This window comes from Ascaphus truei, chromosome 3 (genome assembly GCF_040206685.1).
Source record: "Ascaphus truei isolate aAscTru1 chromosome 3, aAscTru1.hap1, whole genome shotgun sequence".
NCBI lineage: Eukaryota > Metazoa > Chordata > Amphibia > Anura > Ascaphidae > Ascaphus > Ascaphus truei.
Genome location: NC_134485.1, coordinates 46317394 through 46341325, shown reverse-complemented (window position 1 = coordinate 46341325; position 23932 = coordinate 46317394). Strand labels below are relative to the sequence as shown.

General features: G+C 38.1%; 1 protein-coding gene across 3 annotated transcripts in view; it reads left to right on the top strand.

The window, feature by feature from the left end:
• Nucleotides 1-23932, top strand: part of ROBO1 (roundabout guidance receptor 1) — a 1065915-nt gene that overhangs the window by 680864 nt on the left and 361119 nt on the right. The window lies entirely within an intron of this gene.

The window sequence follows — 23932 nt, the reverse complement described above, 5'->3', positions numbered from 1 at the left end:
TTCAAGCACGCTGAAGGGTCACATGACCCTTCAGCAACCAATCAGCACCAGTCAATGCACACAGTACGCAGTCACACACACACACTAAACACAGAAATAGCCCTGATCCAGCGAATTACACGCCCCCTGGCCACACCACCCTCTCGCGCTTGCAAAATTCTGCAGGACAGCCTGCGCTCATGCTTGAAGAGTTGGTGACATCACTGCTCTCAAGCATGAGCGCGCTCAGCGGCAGCATGGCCGCAATCTTACTTGTAATCCGACAGGGCGGATGTTGTCTCATCGGCTTCTTAGGCTGAGTCCCCGCTGGCACTGAGCGCGTTCATGCTTGGAGAGCGCTCCAAGCATGAGCGCCAGGTGTCCTGCATTTACGTGCGCGGGGTGGAGGGGCATTGCGGGTAGTTGGGCATGCGGGAAAGTATAATTTTCTTGTTTATCTAAGCGCCGAGTGCGGGTGAGCCCGAGCACGAGCACGAGCGTGCACACACAGCGTGAGCGGGGACTTACATATATCTATATATTCAAGTAACCGCCGTAAGCGCCGCCCACTCAGCACTAGCGGGGATGCAGCCTTAAGCTCAGATGAGACAGACATGCCATATAAATGGCCTGTGACATTACATTTGAGTGTGAAATGGTACAACCCCAACCCCCAACCCACATATGATTGGTTGAAGTACCATGTGACAACTTCCATTTCAATCAATCAGATTGGGGGTGTGCCATGTTGTATATCATACTGCGATTGGTTGAAGTACCTTGTGATGGCAGCCATTTTTTAAAAAGGAGGTTTGCCACCAGTTTTTTGTCAAGTACCAAGTATCTCAATATCTCTGGAGCATTATTTACTGCTGTCAAATAAAGCACCTTTTTTGTTTTATAAAAATGCCATGCGCCCATCTTTTTCCTATCTGGTTATTCATGTCAGCCAGCACCCTGCGAAGGCCTGAGAAACTCTGTGTGTGTGTGTGCATGCGTGCGTGTGTGTGCGTGCATGTATATACAGTATCTACACATACACACATATAACATTACAAATTACAAAATCTTGTTAAGCGCACATTACCCCCTTCAGTAATTGTAAAATGCCCAGTTTATATAATATGTCTGTGCTGAGTGATCTCCCCATGTAATGTTAGTTCTGTTTAAGTCAACATCACACGATTTGTACAGTATGTTTATTCGCTCAGAATGTGTGGTTTCAATAGATATTTTACAAGCGGAACTTCTTAAAGAATACGGCAACTTCAGACATTTTTTCCACTAATTGCAGTGTGAAATCATGCATTCTGACATGTACAATAGCGCAGCTACAAGAATAAGCCCCATGATATGTTATATATTTTTGCAAATTTGAAAACAAAAATAAAACTTGGAAAAAAATAAGAAATATCACAAACTATATACTGTTTGTCAGTGTTAAACAGGGTTTCATATCAACGGAAGAAGAAATCCCATAGCAGTTTGTTGGGATTAAGACAATTCGTAGACTGTCATTCTTCAATATCAAATATAAATAAAAAATAAAACTTTAAGATTACCCCCTAGTTTTTACATTAATTTTAATACAACTACTTGATCATTTCCCAGTGAAATATGGAATTCTAACAGAACAGCAGCAAACGTTTAAAAAAAAAATAGGGGTCTAAATTAAACTGCGTATTGAAAAAGTTAGTAAAATGTAACTCTGTAAATAGAAAAGCAATTTTACTTAAATGTAACAGTTGGATTTCACAACTGAATGTTAACTGATTACATTTTTACTTTATATTTACTCTAGTACAGGGGTAGCCAACTCCAGTCTTCAAGGGCTACCAACAGGTCAGGTTTTCAGGATACCCTGCTTCAGCACAGGTGGCTCAGACTAAGCCACCTGTGCTGAAGCAGGGATATCCTGAAAACCTGACCTGTTGGTTGCCCTTGAGGACTAGATTTGGCTACCCCTGCTCTAGTACATAAATGACTCCAATATTGCATTGGCACGTAGTCATTGATAACACATGTTCTCAAGGATACATTCTTCCCTTGAGCAAGCATGGAATAAACGGTTAACCCTTTTCCTTTTAGTTCACGTGTCTATGATATCTGAAAGAACTTCAGTCACAAAAATCTCCCTGTTTCTATCCCAGATGTGTGTGACTATACATTTTTTTTTTCATGGCTACTTATTCCTATTTTTAATTGTACCCTGATGTGCCTTGAAATGTTTGGAGGGTTGTTGTTTTTTTGCTCACTGGTTAAATGAGCCAGCTGTTGCTTTTTAAATTTTACTTCCTGTTGAGGCAGGTGGTACATTTTTTAAGCAATAAATGAATGTAGTATTTAAAAAAAAAAAATGTTGTTAAAGTACAGCTTCCATTGAAATGTACACACGGCTCAAGTTCCTTTCCTACTAAGAACTCAGTCACGACTGCATGTGTTTTTTTAATACATCAGTTCTGTAGTATTAGATACTTAGTACATCATTTTAAATTCAACTCCTAATGCCATTTTTAATGAGTTGTAATATACTGATCATCCTATTGTTTATATACCAGGTTTTAGCACATAATTGAAAACGAGAGGTAACTGACTGTATTACTTCCTGGTAAAACATTTTATAAAATAAAGAATGTCCCCTGCAGTGCAAGACATTTGCAACATTTACCCGTTTGTGATAATGTGTTGTCAATATTCCCAACAGTTTGAGCTGCACACTGTAACAATAGATAATGTTACCTTCGTAAGTGTACATAGTAGCTGCTGAGATACACTGACTGAAAGATTGATTAAACTTAAAGGCAGTCATTTAGTGAACTCTAGGAAGCAGGATCTTTGGTGAATGATCACAGGAGAACGAATCGATCGCCACCTTATGTGATCCATTTTCAATAAAGCTAATCAAAGGCTGCATATATTAAAACAATTTTTTTTTTTTTTAAAGTGCTGTTAGGGCTGTTTCTTTAAATGAAATAACTCCTGTTTAATGCCTTAGAATAATAGATATGGGGTGCGCAAACAAGGGGGCGCAATATTTTTTTTGAGGGGGGTTACAGAGGCCCCACGCTCTTCCCCAAAGTATTTAAATTAAATGCCGAGGAGTGCACGAGGCCTCTGTAACTGACGTACTTTGGCTTCAGGCTGGTAATGGGGGCGCGCATGCACAGGGGCTGAACAGGCAGGGGGCACAGCGCATAAAGTTTGCGCACCCCTGGGCTAGATAAATAGATTCTGATTTACAAAGTAGTAAAAAACTAAATATATACCATCGGTCAACATCCTTTGGACATTTAGGGCTATGTTACCAAGTGGTCATTGCATAAAACACCATCTTGCAACAAAAGGCAACTTCCCACCCACTCACTTAAATGGGCTCTAAGGTATCTTTCGTTGACAGAAGGTATCCTACAGAATAGCTTTGTAAATATGGCCCGAAATACACTGATAATAGATACTGCAGTTTTATGTTTTATGTACGTATAGATTGTCAGTATATGAGCCTCCTTCTAAAGTGTTTTTTAATTTATTTAGGCTAATGATCATATTATTATAAACAGCCCTTTTTAATTCCGCTTCTAAAATCTTTTCCACATTCAAATGTGTTGCTGAAATTGAGTAACCAGAGCATAATTCAGGAAGGAAAATTTGAGAAATGCAATATGATCTTTATTTAGTTTCCCCAATTTTACACAGTATAGTTTCATCTCTACAAGGATTTTAACATAGATTGTATTTTGATTAATAAGCATATCATTTGCCATCAGTTTTGATGGTCTGCTGAAATATTTAATACAATTTTCATTCATGTTGAATATTACTCACAAATTCCCATTATATATTATTTCATATAGAATTACACTCCACATGTTTTCCCTTTTTAATAAAAAAAAATATGGAACTTTTGAGGTAAAAATAAAAAAAATCATACAAAATGAGGTTTAGTTATTATAACTCCCCTTACCTCAAATGACAGGACCTTGGAGCCAATCAGCCTATACATTTTTACATATATTCAACAAATGAAAATATTACATTCACATGGCTCAGGCAGGCCTGCTTTTCGCCATTATCTCCTAGCATACAATGCTTCCACTGCAGCAAGGGATTCTGGGAAATGACATGCAAATGAACCCACAGTGTCACCTTTTGCTTAAAATCCATTTTGACGTGGACATAAACTTATGCCTGCCGCATTACATAGCTTTTCAGCGCAGCCTGGGTTATAGTGCATAGCCCGTAAACCCACTCACAGACAGCATGCTTTGACCTTTTGGGTCTCATCAATATGAGGCTGGTTATACTGGCTTTGCAATTTGAAGCTGAGATAGGTTTCAACCACACCTAAGTTATGGTGGGTAAAAAAACGTAACAAAAAGCCTCCGCTGTACAGCATAAAGTAAATAAAAATATCACATGCGAGCACGTTAACGTCTCAAACAGGTCTGCAACCCATATATATTCAAAATAGAATGCCCACTAGTCTTTCCAGTAGGTGGCACTGTAACTCACCACCAACAGAGCCAAGACAGGGCACTTTGAAAGGTCTGTTTGTTAAACATCAACTGAGTGCTTGGTGTTTGAGATTTCATGGCCAGGTCACTCTTGTTTAAACAGTGTCAGAGATAACAGCTCTCTCATAAAAAATGTTTAGAAACATTATTTGGGGAGATGGCACTTTAAATACATTTAAAGGTATGTGTTTGGAAGAGGTTGTATGTATATATGAATGACAGATTTAATTTAATTTATATGTGTTTTTCTATTCTTTCACTTTTTTCTATTCTTTTTTTTGTTCTGTAAAAATACTTGTCACTTTAATGTTAATAGACTGGATGTCGTCCCATCACAATATGATTGTTCTAATATTTTTGCTGCCTCTTGGATCTAAAGTGGAGTTCCACATATTATGGCCTAAATTTAATTACATTAAGGTTTTGTTTTTTTTTTCAAACCAAAGTAAACATTACCAAGCTGTAAAAACATAGTGCTTGCCTCAGCTACATTTTTTTGTAACTAGGCATCGGTGGAATGATCGGGGCCTCTTTTAGCTAATCTGATTCTGGTTTCCGTTACATATATTCAATGCCTGTATCAGCCCATGAATTTGATCAAATCAAATACAACTTCAGAAGAGAAACAGTCCTGCAACATCTCAAATTCCAAAGTATGAGCATGGTAAATATATCTGATGTGCATTCTTTGGATTCTGTGGAATATGTGCTTGTGTATACTGCATATGTTGCATTTATCAGCTTTTGATCACTTTTCTTGTATTGAAATTCCACAGTCCCGCTCACATTTTTATGTCACTTTTAATCTTGCTGTTCTCTCTTTATACCCCCAAATTTGCTTCGAGGCCCCTTAGCAAACACAAAGTAGAAGTGAAATGTTCCAATTTAAAAAAAAAAAAATATATATATTATATAATATATATCTATATTATATATATAGATATATAGATATATAGATATATATATATATATATATATATATATATATATATATATATATATATATATCTATCTATCGCACAAATAAAAGCATTTCGGTAGCCACAGAACGGTATCATCTATTAATTTTTTGATATATATATATATATATATATATACAGATAGATAGATAGATAGATAGATAGATAGATAGATAGATAGATATTCACATCATTTCACTTATTTCATTTAGGATCTGTTTACTATATACACTACAACAAAACCCCAGCAAGCTCTTTTTGGGAATCCCTGAGCCCCCACAATATATATATATGTATATAAGTGTCAAAAAGGAGAGCTATTGAGCATGGCATATGTATACAACAAACGACAGAGAAGCCCAATGCTACATCCAACATGACAAAAATACACAGTAAAATACTTATATATTCTCTTGAAAAAGGGTCATTTAGTTTTACCCTTTGGCCAAAGCGTTGTAAGCTTGCGAGCCACAACAAGGCAGACACCTGTTCGCAAGTCCTAACACTACCAGATAAAATACTAATATATATATCTCTTAGGATTAAAATTCTCTTTTACTTCTATTAGGAGGGAGAAAGACCACCATGATGGTTAGAACGCTTTGGCCAAAGGGTTAAACTAAATGACCCTTTTTCAAGAGAATTTATAAGTATTTTAGTGTGTATTTTTGTCATGCTGGATGTAGCATTGGGCTTCTCTGTCGTTTGTTGTATACTATATACACTAATATGATCATAAATTGATATCAAACTAGTAAGTAGAAAAATCTATTCTAAAATATTTATTTATTTATAGCGTACCAATATATGCCGTGTGAGGTACCATGAGGTGTGAAGACGATAGCAATAATATTAGGACGTTAGCACACACTGGCCCTATAGGAGCCCTACTCCATGAAGTTTACAATCTACAAGGTGTTTTGCCTTATTACTTCCATATCGGGCTAACCCTCAGTAAAAGAAAGAGAGGTTTATAAAGCATTACAATAAGAGACAGGATACCTGATACACGCTATCCCTGTACATTAAAGGGTTTCTATATGTTTCGGTTGTTGCCTGTTTACAACATAATGTAGGGGTCTGCAACATGTTTCAAGAATCTGAAAAGATTATACTGTACAAGTGAAGTTTCATATTTCTAAAATAAATGTGGATCCTAGGTAAATATATAAGTACCATCCATAATTCCACTAAAATCGGGGGTGAAAAAAAAGCTTCAGATATTTGACAAACTTGATCACTGCTGACAGTGCAGACTGACAAGTAAAACAAGTAATGTCTAGAATGCATCTTGGAAAAGGCTGTGGTTTTGTGTAGATCCATAAATGCAGGATGAAATGAAAGGGCTGTGCCTTTTCAGAAAAGATGGGACATATGATCTGCTGCTAAGCTCTCAAATTTGCATTTGTGGTCTACTGCTTGCTGTGGGATTGCTGGTTATGTTACATACATCAAGAAAAATGTAGGATTTTCTACTAGTTATAGTTAGAAAACCACAAACTTTAAATGCAGGCTACACCCTATATAAAAAAAGCCTAAAACATTTTTAAAAAACAAAAAAACATTGATTTAACTATACAAAGTGAATTAAATGTGTGAGAAGTTATTATCATATCAGCAAGATTAATAAGTGGTCTATATTGGAGTTGTTTTCAGGATGGCTGGGATTGCAGTATATTGAGATTCCTCACTAATCCCTTTAGGGATCTTCTTTCATCCAATGTTTTACATTGCAGCAATGAGAAAAAAGGGCCAGTTTGTGCCATTGGTAAAGGACGGGTAAGGAATGGGTAACGCTCCTCCATACACCACAGCCCCTGATACTTTCTGTACAGTTTTGCAGGTGAATGAGAGCTGTTGGACAAGTGCTATTCACTGTAACACTCATCAAATCTATAGAAATAGTTGTGAGTTATAAGATTAAGATTTATTTTGAAACCCTACAGTACAGATAAATACATGACCTTGGTCCTTTAGTGATTTGTTTAAAGGAACGTTTAACCACTTTTTAAAAACCGGATGGGAAGCCGCGGTTTCCCAGAGCTGAACCACGCTATTTCAGCTCCGGAGACCCCCTGATTTCTGAAATACAGAGAAAAGTGCCACTGAGCCTTCCTTGTTATTTCAATCCCCTGCATCTTGCTGCCCAATAAGAAAATTCCATTGCTGCTTTATATTGTCCAGCATGATGCAGGGAGATTTAATTCTTCAATTTGTTTCCAATGGATGGGACAGTACCCACACTACCTTCAATGTAAATTATCTCGGGAACCAGAGGCTCCTTGGGCTGACAGTAGCATGTTGCAGCTCTGGGGATTCCCTGCTTCCCATTCATGTAATAATAAAAAAAAAATAGGGGGGGGGAGAAAAAATACCAAGTACAGTGAAGCGTTTAATGTACTCCTTCACTTATGTATGTGTTTATATCCTGCAGCCCTTATTGATTTCATGAACAACTTCTTAATGGATATAAATGGTGTGTTTCAGATGTGATGCAGTAGTTCTAATATCTCTCCAGAACATTTGAAGTTTGGGACTGCTCTGTGGTTAATTGAATGGAAAATGAAGCGTATAGCATCTCTCTTGCACACTCAACAATGCAGGGCGGGGGGAAGCGAAAAGATTTAAAGGAGCATTCTCTCTCAGTTGTTTCTCAGGTTATAACTGACCACTTCATTGTCAGATGGGGCAGCAATGATTCATACTCATCTAAGAAGAGGTTTACTTTTTGGGTAGCTTTTCCCAGATATTGCTGTTTTGAACAATGTTTTTCAACAAGGGTTCCTAGGAAACCTTGGTTTCCCCGGACTACCCTAAAGGGTTCCCTGTAATTTTCAGGTCATTTAAAAATTGTACAAAATACATAAGAAGTTACAATGCATCTGATCTCAGAAACGCTATTACAGAGGGCTGGGGTTCCTTACACTGCATCTGATCACAGACACACTATGAGAGGGTTGGGGTTCCTTACACTGCATTTGATCACAGACACACTATTAGAGTGGGTTGGGATTCCTTACACTGCATTTGATCACAGATGCGCTTTTCAGATGCAACTTTTCCCCAAATGGCGAATGCCCAACATTTTTCACATTTCTATTAACGGGCACTGCATTTTTTTTAGCTTCCATAAAAAAATATGACTTTAATAACTTTACTAAAAGAGACACTTGATTAGAAAAAAATGCACTTTGTGTGTATTTTACTTAAAGCGGCAAACCAAGCCAGCGGTTCATTTAGCTAATTTTTGTCTTTTACCATAGAATTGAAGCAGGGGGTCTCTGGATCTCAACCCCCGTTAATTTCAGCTCCGTAGATCCCCTACGTACCTCCGTAGTAGGTGCCTGTAGCTAGTTCGGCTAGCAGGGATCACGTAATGGCCGCATTTGTAAAGCTCCCACGCCCTGCAGGCCAATAGGAAGACATGACATCATCCGGTGCGACATTCCAATTTCTTGCATGATGTGGGAGCTTCGAAAAGCGAAGGGATACTGGCACCCCATTTGAAGGTAAGTATCTCTGAAAGCAGTTTGTCCCCAGAGCTAAAATGAATGGGGTTCAGTTCCGGAGACCACATGCCTCAAACCTATAGTTAAAAAGAAAATTTGACAAAACAATCGATGTCTTGGATTTTTTAATTTAGTTGTAGTATATATATATATATATATATATATATATATATATATATATATATATATATATATATATATATATATATATATCATCATATACTTTTTTTAATGAGTTTTACAAATTATCTCACAGCTGAACATATTTGATTAAACTGCATTACTTTATATTAAGCAGTTTTAAAATATGCTTAAGTGTATTGTAATATGTTATTAGAGTAATAAATAGACAATCCTAGTTATAACCAGGATTAAGAAAGCAAACATAGCTAAAGCTAATGCTATATAAAGCATGAAAGTGGATGTGACCTTTATATTTTAACAGCTGCACTAAGGTTCACACAAGACTTTCTCTTACAAATTGACATGTATCTGTTAATATTAAAGTCAACACAACATAGGCAGTGACATGACACTACATTGTCCATGTAAACAGGCCTCTCATTGTGGAGAAATAAAGTACTTCCAGTTATTAGCAATACAGTACTTTTGGAAGAATTTGATAAAATGATCTGTGGCAATTTTGCACTAACAAAGTTTATTTTCACCTTCTAAAGTATATAAACTCCCTTCAATCTTCCAATTTAAAAATAAAAATTCAGTGAACCATGCTTAATTGGTCTCAAAAAATAACATAGTGTTATGCACTCATGAGCACACTAAAACCTTCGTTTCTGGCAACAGATGAAATACAAATATTCCAATTAAATGTATAAATAAAATTGTGAATTGCACAAACATAAACACATGAAGGGGGTTATTTCCTAAAGTCTTCCAGCTGGAAGATTAGGGCAAAAGCAACACAGTTACCAAAGGAAAAACTTGTCTGTTGTTTTCTATGAACTTGTCTTTCTTTGATAAATCCAGTGCTCTTTTCAGATAGTACAGCGGTGCACAAACTTTTTTCTAGTTATTGCATTTGCCTCTTTCCCCTTACTGCACCGATCACTACATATATGTATTAATATAGATTATAGGAGTGCTGGTGTCCACTTTTCGTTTTGTTGTGCTAAAACCCCTTACCCTAAAACTCCTTACCCTAAAACCCCATACCCTAAAACCCCATACCCTAAAACCGCATACCCTAAAACCCCTTACCCTAAAAACCCCTTACCCTAAAAACCCCTTACCCTAAAAACCCCTTGCTCTAAAACTCCTTACCCTAAAACTCCTTACCCTAAAACTCCTTACCCTAAAACTCCTTACCCTAAAACTCCTTACCCTAAAACTCCTTACCCTAAAACTCCTTACCCTAAAACTCCTTACCCTAAAACTCCTTACGCTAAAACCCCTTACCCTAAAACCCCTTACCCTAAAACCCCTTACCCTAAAACCCCTTACCCTAAAACTCCTTACCCTAAAACTCCTTCCCCTAAAACTCCTTAGCCTAAAACCAGTACCCTAAAACCCCTTACCCTAAAACCCCTTACCCTAAAACTCCTTACCCTAAAACTCCTTACCCTAAAATTCCTTACCCTAAAACCCCTTACCCTAAAACTCCTAACCCTAATACTCCTTACCCTAAAATCCATACCATAAAACTCCTTACCCTAAAATCCCTAACCTTAAAATCCCTTACCTAAAACGCCTTACCTAAAACCCCTTACCTAAAACCCCTTACCTAAAACTCCGTGCCCTAAAACCCCTTGCCCTAAAACCCTTTACTCTAAAACTCTTTACCATAATAGCCCTTACTCTAAGCCCCTTACCTTAAACACTTTACCCTAATCCATTAACCCGAAAACCTTATCCCTTTACTCTAATCCCCTATCCTTAAACCCTACTCTAACTGCTAAAACCTCTTAAATTAACTTACCTCATTGAAGAAACGGACGGTGGCTGAGTGTCCAGCGGTGGAGCGGCCATAGCTACAGGTTCCCACGGTGGCCAAACACCAGCAGAGACTTTGTCTCGGCAAGATGACCGTGACCAAATATCCAATTTCGATAAACAGAGCCTTGTCTATTATCCAGAAACAGCAGGCAGCACGTAACAAGGAACAGGTCTAAAGAACCTGCCTGAAAAACTGGGACAATTTATCAAAGAAAAGGGACTTGTTCAAACCTATTTGAAGGTTTTGTTGGTGATATGCTTTGGCATTGGTCTTGCTCTAGTTTGCCGCTGGAAGACTTTACTCATTAACCACTGCCCCCCTCCCCCCCTCCCCTTCCATGTGCATATTGGACAACTCTCCCTGTTTATGTGGGAGAGAACTGGAAAATGTCAACTAGATTAGCGTTTTTCTAGAAAAAAAAACGCTCATCAATGGAAGATAAAGGCCATAATTCTTTATATTTCAAGCTGGCTGTTTTCGACATAAGTAGAGAGTTTCGATCGTAAACTGATTGAACAGCTGCTTTGAAATATATAGATTATCTCCACCTTGCATTTTCCTTTCAAACCTCCCTTAAAAGCTTTTTCCCTATGTTGACCAGTATGGACGTGGTGTATTACTGTTTTACTCTCTAGCCCATTTTGCACAGAGTTCGAATAGTATGAGCCTAATTGTGTATGCACCAGCTTGTATAGCTGTAGTTTAGCCTGAGAAAAGACAGCGATGTGACCTTTTTTGGATTGTTTAGAGATAATTCTCTCATCATATTAAAAAAAAAAACAGTCAATATAAAATGTAGCAGCCAAAGTATTGTGCACACTAAATCTTGAGCAAAATCTAAAATAATTTGCATATCTTCATCAATTCAGATTAAACATTGCAATGTACTTAGCAAGTGTAAGATATGTTGCCAATTAAGTGAGGTCTCACATTATGATTATTCTTATTTTATTTGTCCCTTTAAAAATGTAATGTACTGTATACCAATGGGACGTCCATCAATTGCACAGTTATAAATATAATGTGATAATAATAACATATTTCCACACAGGGACACAAAGGAGAGAATCAAAAACCCACATAACAGATTAAAATAAGGTTTCTTGGGCTTCATTGTTCTTATAGAAGAATAAGAATTAATATTTAAAAAACTCAGGGGAGATCCCTTTTGTTTGCATGGCAGTCTCAGCTATTGTCGGAACACTCGTCCAACAAAAGCAGTATGTGCAATCTCCTGGATAAACAATAAAGGCACATAGTACCCTCCACAGAGTTCATGTCAGCTTTTGTGTAAGGTGAATGGGATTTGTTGGTGAATATGACTTTTTTAATTTTTTATTTATATAGCTCTGAAAAGGTATGTAACTCTCTATAACACAAATAAAAACGAGGATTATAACCTGGGTCACAAAAGCCTTGTAAATGTAATTTTATTCACACGGAATATTCAGTGAAGAAGCTCCCCCATGCTAGAGGAGATTTTAGTAAAACCACCATCGTTAAGTTACCTGCGTTTTCCAATACACTGCACATGCACATTGATCAAACGTTAAGGTGTGTTATTAAGACAGGGCTATTAACTGGAATTGATATTGTGTATTACCTAAAACTAATAATGCAAATCTTCTTAGAATATTAAGAAATGTATAATTTTTACACATTAATAATTTCACTTAATTACATGGTAATTACATGGTACATATAGTACTGTATTAATTAATGTATAAAGTATGGGTTTACAATAACGTATAGCATACATCAAAAAAACAAACAAAGACGCCCAAAGCTACTTCCAATGTGACAAAAATACACAGTGCAATACCTTTTTGTCACATTGGAAGTTGCTCTGGGCATCTTTGTTTTTTGTTGTATACCTTTAGCCATGCCCAGTAGCAATCCTTTTGACACACATATATATATATATATATATATAGTAGTGTTTGGGGTTTCTCAGAGCTTGTTGGGTATTTGTGTGTATAGCCATACATACCTTAACAATAAACATTTATATGAAGGTGCAATTTAAAAAATGTACATTACATTCTACATTAATAAAACTGATATATGAATTTATATTTTTCAGGTATGTATGGATATACATTATTGTACGCCCATACTTTATACAGTAATTAACACATTATTTACCATAATGGTTCACACAAACATATCACTTTAGTAAAAAGAAAAATGTAATATAGTTTATAATGTGTTTCAGACATTTAAATATTATAATGAAAGCGTTAATGCCTATACTCATTACATTGCTTTTAGGCTATTCCCAGAAATAACTCAACGGGGACACAACCACAAATTCATATTGGGGGTCTAAAGTGTTTTTGGATAAATATCTACATTACAATCCGTCCAAAATGTCCATCCGACCGAGCATTCAGGTGACTGTGTCCAGGCATTTCACTTACCTGTCTGCCCTCATCCCACGGCGTCATGACGGTGCATTGTCATGGCAACATGTCACCATGTGACATCGCCATGACGCCACAGCGTCACATGACGCCGTGACGTAAATGGAGGAGGGCTGCTCTTATAGAGGCCCCACTCTCTTCCTCGGCAATTCGTTTCATTGCTGTGGAGAAGAGCATGGGCCTCTGTAATTATTGGGGGTTGCACTCTTGCACCGCCCCTGCTTGCGCGAGTGCTCCTCAAGGTTTTGAAATGAGTAAGGGCGGCCTTCAGTGGGGGCGCTAAATGTCCTCCGTTATTAGCATATTGTTAACAGTAACAGAGGTCTGAAGATCTCCTTTGGTAGGTAAAGTGCTCATTGATTTGCATATGAAGAAACCTAAGGCCCGTTAAATTTGAAGGTTATCTTATTTTTAAGGAAAATGGCAGAACAACAAAGCGTTAAGCAGCTTTGGGGATACGCGTGACGGATATGGACATGTTAAAATGAGATAACAGTAATGTTGAAAAATTAGCAATCTTATGAGGATCTACCCCTTCGATCTTTAGTCAATATGGAAACTGAACTAAAGTACACAATCTTACATTTCATAAATTCATTCACCTTCAATTGAGTTGTTATTGATACAACTGAAGTACTGAAACATTGATAGTTGTGCAATAAATTGTATGCCACACTATTGGAAAGTGAGAGAGCCCCTTTGAAATAGACTAATGATGCTATAAAGAAAATGTAGTGGTACTCAATTCCTCTGCATCACTCATTTTGAACAGCAGGAGTACACAGAGTGCAAGAACTCCTCTCGTGGGTGAATGGTAGTTCACAGGAATCAGATCAACATATATTAAAAGAAAAGAGAAAAAATCATGGTACAATACAGTTTAATAAACAAAAAATCCTTTGAGCTGTGAGCTCCAGTACACTCACATGCTTCACGATTATAAAAGGCAGTGTAACCAACTCAGGGTTAGGAGCGACGCCGATAATACAGCAAATAAAGCTACACACGAATCCTCTGGGTAGGATCAGTCTCATCCGCATCCGAACAGCGTCTGACGTCACGGGACTTCCTCAGCTCTCCTCCAATGGTAAGGGAGGTGGCAGGCTACGGAGTCAGCGTCAGCGCTAAGGTCTTTACAGTGGGAGATCAGCTGGTTCACAGAAAACCCTGAGTTGGTTACACTGCCTTTTATGATTGTGGAGCATGTGAGTGTACTGGAGCTCACTGCTCTAAGGATTTTTTGTTTATTAAACTGTATTGTACCATGATTTTTTCTCTTTTCTTTTAATAAATGTTGATCTGATTCCTGTGAACTACAATTCACCCATGAGAGGAGTTCTTGCGCTCTGTGTACTCCTCCTGTTGCCTATTGAGGGATTGAGAATTCCTCACACCAGCAGCATCTCCTCTTGGTGATATCATTTTTTTGTGATTATTTTATTTGTTATATATTATTGGGTTTGCGCTTACCTTTTCTTGCATCACTCATTTGAACCTATTTATAGTACAAAATTAGAGCAACATAATATTAAGGAATGTGATTTTGATCATCTGTGCCTACTGATTTTGAATCCAATTTTACAAGTATTCTGATAATATAACCATAAATGATACATACATTCAAATTATTTATGAATCATGTAACCTCACATGTCCTTTTTCGTAATAAATTTTGTTTCTCTGATACGTTATACAGTGACCGTCTAACTCCTCATGTATATTGAAGGACCCCTGGTCTAAGTTTAATAAACTTCAATGTTGATATCACTGTGCGCTAATGGTAAAAAACGGGAGTTATTTTAACCGCCGTATTTACAGAATATTTAATGCTTAAATAACGCAGCTGTAACTCCCCTTTTATCACAGAGATAAGTGTGGGCTAAATTTAACATCAGAGTCGCTAATTTGTATGCAAACGAATATGCATTGCCTAATTACACATGCAAGAGAGTTACATTTAATGACCCTATCGCAAATGAGAATGCAAATGAAGAATAAACGGCTAATTACTTATTGACATGTTAGTCACTGAAATGCAATACCTGGCGATATCCTTCTACAGCCCAAATATATCACCTACCCCAGGCTGGTGTTAAGCTATGCACAGTATATGATGGCAACTATAGACATAGGCAAGATAAGACTAGCAAACCTAAAATAGGTGATCAAAATACATCATATTAACAGGTACTGTATATATTACAGATGTAGCAAGACTTACGCTCTCTGTGACCATGAGGAAAAATACGTCTGAATGTGGCCCGATCCAAAGTGCGATGTCTTGCTGCCCTGAAGGATTTTTGCTGCGGGGGTCCATGCTTTTGAATGGGACCTCGCTGTTTTAATCCTTCGCTTGATAGGCCATGAGCTGGGAAGAGGACACCGATACTCACTTTTCAGATAAGCAGCGTACTCTCACTTTTTATTATTATTTCATGGGTTTGAAGCAGTGGCTCTCTGGAGTTGAACCCCATTCATTTCAGGTATGGGGACCCCCTGCTTCCCGAAGTTCAGACTTTCAAAGTGGTACCGATATCTCCTGCAAGTTTAAATCTCCCGCGTCACAGCCCATGTGACCAGAACAGTTACGCAGCGCCAAGATAACGGCACCTTCTACAGAGGTCTGAACCTCAGGAAGCAGGGACTCCTCTGATCTGAAATTAATGGGGTTCGGCACCGGAGACCCCCTGCTTCAAACCTATGTAAAAAATAGTAATTAAAAAAAAGCTTTATTACCTTAGTGACAAACTGCAAAGGTATTGAAGGTGTTAAGCCCTACTGCCATCCACCCGACCTGCCCCCAAATAAAAAGACCCCCCCTCTAGACTAACACTCAATATTACTAATAGCCAAATGTGACTAAGAGTGGTTTTGGTCTATAACAAATAAAATACACATATTTACCAAAAAAAAATTTTTTTATTAAAACTACATTTGTTACATACAATCATTGATTGTCACTCAATGGAGAGCCTAGATGGCCACATTGGCAATCAATATTAAGCTATAATTTAAAAAAAAACACATTAATAACCCCCTTCACTACCTTAGAGGTCAGCCACTAAGGCAATGAAGGCGGTTTATTAATGTAGTTTAATATTGTTAATAGTTTTTAAAATCCTAATTGCACCCCACCCCCTTTTCCCCCCGTGAGTCCTAACCACCCACTCGGGGGCAAATACCACCTTAACCCACTTCCCTACCCCAAAAAAAACACCCCCCACTAACACCACACAGTAATGGGCTCTGGCTAATAGCAATTTTGCCCATTCCAAAGCATAACAAATACATCACGATAAAATAAAAACACATTCACTATCCATTTAATCCATTGATTGTAACTGTGGCTACCTAGGCCCTCAACAGGGGCACAGATACCCACATTGGCAATCAATGGACACCCTATAATAAATAAATAAATGTATTACCCGCCAGAATGAGGCTCATCCTCCTCATTCTCCTCTATTGCACCAATCACCTCAACTTGACCCGAAGCAATGCATCCTCAACAGAATCAGAAATTAATGAGATTCAACTCCAGAGAATAATAATAAAAATCTGAGAACTGCTGTAAGACCTGCATCGGGAGACACAGAGAGAGACTGCTTCTCTCTGTTTCTCTCTACTCTCTCTTGGCAGCTCTTACAGACTGGTGGTAGGCCCGGTAAGATTAATACTGCGGGAGTCCATTAAGATGCAGGGACCCCCACTGCATTAATCCTTCTGGGAAACGTACTGCCCTCCAAACATGAGAGCTGCAATGTGGCCATGAGGCCATCGCCCTGCAGCCCCATTAGCCTCTCTAAATCGCGGTCACAGAGTGAAAAGAGACATATGTCCATCGAGTTCAACCAATGTTAACAGTGTTCAATTTATTAATATATTAACGTACTGGAACCCCAAGTGGCAAGCAAGGCATGCTTAACCCAGGAGTTTATTCGCCACTTGGGTTACTAAAAGCTTAACATTTGCACATATCGATGTTATGCTTTTTGGGTTTTTATTTGTAGGGTTTTTATGGTACCTGTAGGAATTCCTTTGCAGTCCATTAGTAGCTTTGGGCATCTAAGTGGAAAATTATGTTCTGCTTTGTTAATCCATGATAGGTGTGATATCTCAACCTACCCCCTCCTCCACACACACACATTTCCATCACTAGCGCTGATAATCAAATATTTCTGTGAGTTAACGCTTATTTGTATTGCTAGAATTAATGCTGAGTAATTGATGTTTGTAAGTGAAATGGAATAGCGCAACCCAGTTATGAATACATCATTCTTAGTAAATACAGCAGAATTATGAAAAATATTGCTGCAATCCCAATTTTTAATTAGTGGAAAATATAGAGGAACCCCCGCAGCTGTCAATGGAGTGGATGTAGGTGCTCCCTAGGTAGATATAAATGGATAACGAACGGAGAACAAAAAATCTAGATTGGGCACTCAATACATCTGGTGGGTGATGAGTGAAACAAATTTAAAACCAGAGACAGAACATGAAACACAGACAGATCTCAGTGCATATCCAGTGAAACCTATACACGGTACAGTGCCTAAATATATATATAGATATCTATTAAATAAATGGTCTTTTAGTTTAACATTTTGGCCAAAGTTTTGTAAGCCCCTGAGCCACTACACGGCAGACCACATCTCTAGGGTCCCTAACACTAATATAAATTCTTAATAACCTGTGCATTACCAGGAAGAATGATTTATAATAAATCTGTCAAAATTAGTTGCATAGTTCTAAGTCTGATTGAAGCTTTTATTAACCTGTACATTACCAGGAAAAGCACTCTGTATTACATTTGTCACAATCATACTGCAAGCAAGCAGGTTCCCCTGAGAGTTGGAGATGCTATGGAGTGAGCTTTAAACCATTTAAATGTGGGAGGGGGTGAGCTTCAACAAGATAGGAAGAGCCACCTTCCAATCAGCTAAGACCAGCTGAACAAGATTTGTAAAACATACAGGAGACCTGCAAGCTCATATTGAACCCCCAAAATAACCACAACATATATATAAGCATATAGGTGTCACAGAGGAGTGCTACTGAGCATGGCAATATATATTTAAAACCAGAGACAGAACATGAAACACAGACAGAGCTCAGTGCACAGCTTTAGTCTGAAGCAGGCTGTCGCCCCTCACCATGAATAGCCCTAGGTATATGCAAAGAGGTTCACACAGTACAAACCTCGAAGTAGATGGTTAGGGTAGGTTTAAACAGCACTGACCCAACACCAGCTCTGTTAGTCAGGGCTGGTTAATAAAAGGTCAGTGCTAGTGAGAGGGTAGAATAGTATACAAGCATAGTATATGCACCCTACTGGTATAGTGTAGGCAAGAAGAGAAAACCTCTAACGAGTGTTTAACGAGGACTAACGAGTGTTTAATGAGTGACTCCAGAATTACCTCTGGGTGCCTTCAGTCACTGCCTATATCGCTCTACAGAAGCATAGTGTTATTGCAAGTGACGTCATTCTTGACTGATGGCCGTCCTCGCTTGACGGCGTGTCGCGAAGCTGCATTGAGGAACTGCACTGCAGGCGGGACTGTATCATCTGCTGCCTCTGCAAGTTCTCCTTCTCTCCTCCTGTCCTCACGGACCAACTGATCGGAGGGTTACATGCTGGAGGGAGATCCTCTGATGCAAGGACAAGCCGAGTGATTTGAATCCAGACATCCACCCCGAATGCCCAGCTGTACCATACCAGAGGGACTGAATACAGGAGTGTTCATTCTATCCATAGCGAGTGGTGCTGGTAACTTATGCCTGAGTGCATGACATGTCTGATTTTTTCTAACCTGATGTACGCAGATATTTATTCATTTATGTAATATACGATTTTGAAAGTACTTCACTATTGCGTTTGCGCTGTTTTTTTCTGTTTCACTGTAAATAAAAGTATGTTTTAAATTTGTTTCACTCATCACCCACCAGATGTATTGAGAGCCCAATTTTTAATTACTCTAATTTTTACTCAGCAATATTGACTCTAGTAAATCTAAGGCTACGCTTATAGTGCCGGTGACGGCGACGCGACTGTCATGCGACGGTCGCTGGAAAATGAAATAGCGATGACTTCCAGCGACGCGACCAATCCGTCGCTGCGTCGCGATTACTATAAGTGCACACGACGGCGGCAATGCATTTGTTTTGCCACAACGTTGCGTCGCTGTCGCCGGCACCATAAGCGCAGCCTAAGCCTCTGAATTCTGAAATATATGTAATATAATGGTCAGCCTAAAACCAAGTGTTCCCATGGTTGTGAATCAAGGGAAAGTGCATATGAGTTTCAAAAAATGTAAATAGCTCAACTAGTTACATTGTGTTTAAATGAAAATGACAGACAGACAACAGAGAACACACAAGGGGAGGAGTTATTTTAACCCAGCTAATTAAGACAGATGTTGTAGCATAACCCCTTGAGACTCAGTGTAATATTTAAGCTAAACACAAATAAATACAGTTTGCAATCCTACTTATTCTTCCAACTCCAAGCATTAAAGACCTACATTCTTGACCTATATTTTTTTTGTAAACAATTTGCTTGTTTTTAAGATAATTTTCTTAAACTATTTTTGTAATGTTAAAGGCTCAATCCAAGCTGCCCTTAAAAAAAAAATGTAAACATAGGTTTGAACCAGGAGCTGAAATGAATGGGGTTCTGCTCTGGGGTTCCCCTGCTTCCAGAGATACTTACCTCCGAAAGGGGTGCCAAGTCCTGCTTTTCAAAGCTCCCACATCACGTGGGCCAATAGGAAGCCGAACTGGATGATGTCACTGCTTTCTATTGGCTCGCAGGAGGTGGCAACTTTGAAAAGCGACCATTACATGAATCACAGCTAGAGAGCCAGAGCAGCTACCAGCACCCCCTGCAGAGGTAAGTATCTCTGGAAGCAGAGGGTCCCTGGAGCTGAAATGAATGGGGTTCAGCTCTTAAGATCCCCAGCTTCAACTATATATATATATATATATATATATATATATATATATATATATATATATATATATACTGTATATATATATATATATATATATATATATATATATATATATATAAAAATTATTATTATTATAAAAAAAATTAAAGGCCACTTGCATTGCTGCTTTAAGGCCTCTAAAAACGTTTGTTGTATTTTTTATGATTAGCCCACTAAGATGTGACAATACTGGATATTTATAAGAGGCCATTGCTGTCTTTACATTGATGTACACACTGGTTAAATAGAGGTGTTGATGTTAGGACTCATTTCAATAAGAGCACTGGTTATTTCTCCCCCCCCCCCTGATCTCTGCATTGTATTTGTTCATAATCATTGAGGTGGAGGGTTTTTGTCACATTTGTACTCAGCATAACGTGTTTGGATACCTGGTATAACCAGCTTCACAATGCAAGGCCAGCAGCCTCCCTCACACTGATGAGACCAAAAGGTCAAAGAACCTTTCTGTGTATATGTTTGCTGGCCATGCACTTCTTTAACCAACAGCAAGCATAAACTGCAAGGGATCCATGCTAAAGTGGATAAGAAACAAAAGCTGTATGTACTATTCACTAAGGTCTGATGCAGGATATTGCTCCCAATCCAGCATTAACTGCCATTGACTTGACTGGCAGTTGTATGTATGTATATACTGTATATCTTGATTTGTATATTGGCAGCCAGGTACTGTACTGTACTGTAGCGCTTCACAGCAGTAATACACGTGACATAATAATATAACACATAGTGGAAATAAGTGCTTCCGACATGACAGCAACAACAGGAAAGGGGGTCTCTGCCCTGAAGAACTAATTTACAGTCACTGTCAGATCAGGGTGTGATACCCTGCATAGAACCTTAGTGAATGTGCCCCACGGGTGTTTATTTATATGTCTTTACCCACTGTCTCTGGCTGCAGTGGGAGCATTGTGTGCTGTGTGATTAAGGGGTAAGGCAGGTTTGGGGGGCCTGTCTCAGACATGTCAATGTGCTCACAGATGTTCTTTATCATTACGATAAACAGATAATAAAAAATGTGCCATTGTCAATGGTCTGAAATACAAGACACTGTCATTGAAGACTGCCCAGTAGATGCATGTAGCATGCTTTTACCTATTAGGTTTGTCGTATTTTACAGGAATTTAAATATATTAAAAGCACACAGGAAATTCTATGTCAAGGACCAAGAAATGGTTTGAGAGTGCTGTTGCCCTACCGTAAGTTGCAGTTAAGTACTGCATTAAATATAGTGGAAGGGAGCACAAAGTTGAAATATATAATGCAAACGGAAATAAAATGTACATCCCTTCTGTCAAAACGTAAGCCATGGGACTAAATGACAGACGGCAAATCAGAAATGTAGTCAATTTAATGTTAGAGTTAATTTCTTCAGTGCCACAGGGCCTGCAAGTCCCTTTGATTTTTTTTAATTGCTGGCATATAGAATATTTCCCTTCTCACCAAGCATTAACTCTGATAGGTAGTTTGGGATTTTTACATAGTATTTTGCAAAAATTGTAAATCGCCATTTTCAGCTGCTTGTAACTCAGGCACATCAATTGTTGAAAACTGACTCTCATGCGTTAGGTGCTTTCTATATGTTTAATATTGCAATAAAAGATTGTATGCTCTAACAACATGGAAAGGCAAATTGTTTGCTTCTCCCTAAAGAACAAGCATTTTAAAATGGGCACCCCAAAAACAATTATTTTGCCTTTGGGTCCAAATTTGCTGCACAAAGTGAAATGACAAAGATAAGAGCCTCTGACAATTCCATTATAAAAACAAAGATTCCATTTAGAGGATTATATTACTTGGATTATTGATGAAATTATTATTATTATTAATACTATTATATTTTTTTGAATGGTGTCAACATATTCCGCAGCACAGCACAGCACAATGTAAGAGAGACAATAACATTGTATAATATAAGAGGGCATGTATGTTAAGACAAACTGGCACAATACAAAGGAGGTCCTTGCCCCAAAGCGTTTACAATGTAGAAGAAATATAAGAAAACTACCATATTTGTGTTTGTCACTCTTTTTCTGAGTTCCTCTCTCTTTTTGTTATTCTGCGTCCTCCTTTTTTTACCACTATGGGTATTTCCCCCTGTGTATGACCCTCTTATTACATTTGGGAACCCTGTCTTCCCTGCCTTTAAGTTTCCCAGGTCACCCAGGGAGGGAAAACTGCAATTCAATCCAAATGATAGACTTACAACTAAATTCCTAGAGTCCAAGAATGGGTTTTCTTTTTGGAGTAGATTCATGAACGTGTGATATATATTGCTTAAAAAACAACCATATAACCTGCCACGGAACGACTCAATCCCATGGGGCCTGATTGTGTGTATGTACAGTATAAATATATATATATATATATATATATATATATATATATATATATATATATATATATATATATATATATATATATATATATATATAAAATAGACAGGGCAGCTGGCACTCCAAATACCAAGAAAATTTGCGGTGCATATCCTATACCAATAGACAGAAAAAAAGCAATCCACCCCAGCAGGAGCAGACACAGGACAGCACTCAAAGGTAAGTAAGAAAACTTGTATTGCAAGTAAAACACAGCACAAACATGACCAACGTTTCGGTCCTCGTAGGACCTTCCTCAGGGTTATGCACCACCCCGAGGAAGGTCCTACGAGGACCGAAACGTTGGTCATGTTTGTGCTGTGTTTTACTTGCAATACAAGTTTTCTTACTTACCATAGAATGCTGTCCTGTGTCCGCTCCTGCTGGGGTGGATTGAATATATATATATATATATTCGTATTTGTATATATATATTTTTATGTGTGTATAAAAATTAAATTAAAATTAAATTATACATATATATATATATATTTATATATATGTATAATTTAATTTATATAGTGCCTATAAAAATAGTTTTTAATGGCAAACCATTTGTCACTATAACTAAATCGATCAAGAAATCAACAGTTAAAACCTAGTAGCACCTAATAATTGAACATTTTTTAAATAAATGTGCAGTATCTGTCTAGAGGGTAGGGGTGCTCAAGGCAAGGTGAAAATCTCTGAGCCTAGAACCAAAAACCCCTTTGCTTAACCAGAAATCAGATCACAACACTGTTTGGGAACCCTCAGATTTGAAGCCTATTAGCACTTCTCCATAACCCAGGGGTTCTCAACACCAGTCCTCAAGATCCCCCAACAGATCAGGTTTTAATGTTATCCCTGCTTCATCACAGGGAAGCAGGGATATCCTGAAAACCTGACCTGTTGGGGGAGTCTTGAGGACTGACCTTGAGAACCCCTGCCACGCTTTTTATTTCTACCTGAGCTGGGGGCCCACAAATGCTGGTGCTTTTTTTTATCACTGGGTGTCCTTCAATTCAGGAGAAATGTATCCATGAAATGATAGGGAGAATGTGGGGTGCTAACTTAGCTAGCCAATGGAAAGCAGTGTGTTATAGCAATATTCCTCATTTATTGAACTCACTAGCAATGATGCTGCTAGTAGCCATTTTTATTTCCATGTCATCTGCATTTCATTGCTAAGTTTCTCCAGAACTGATGGTTGTTTGATGATAAAAAAAAAATGCT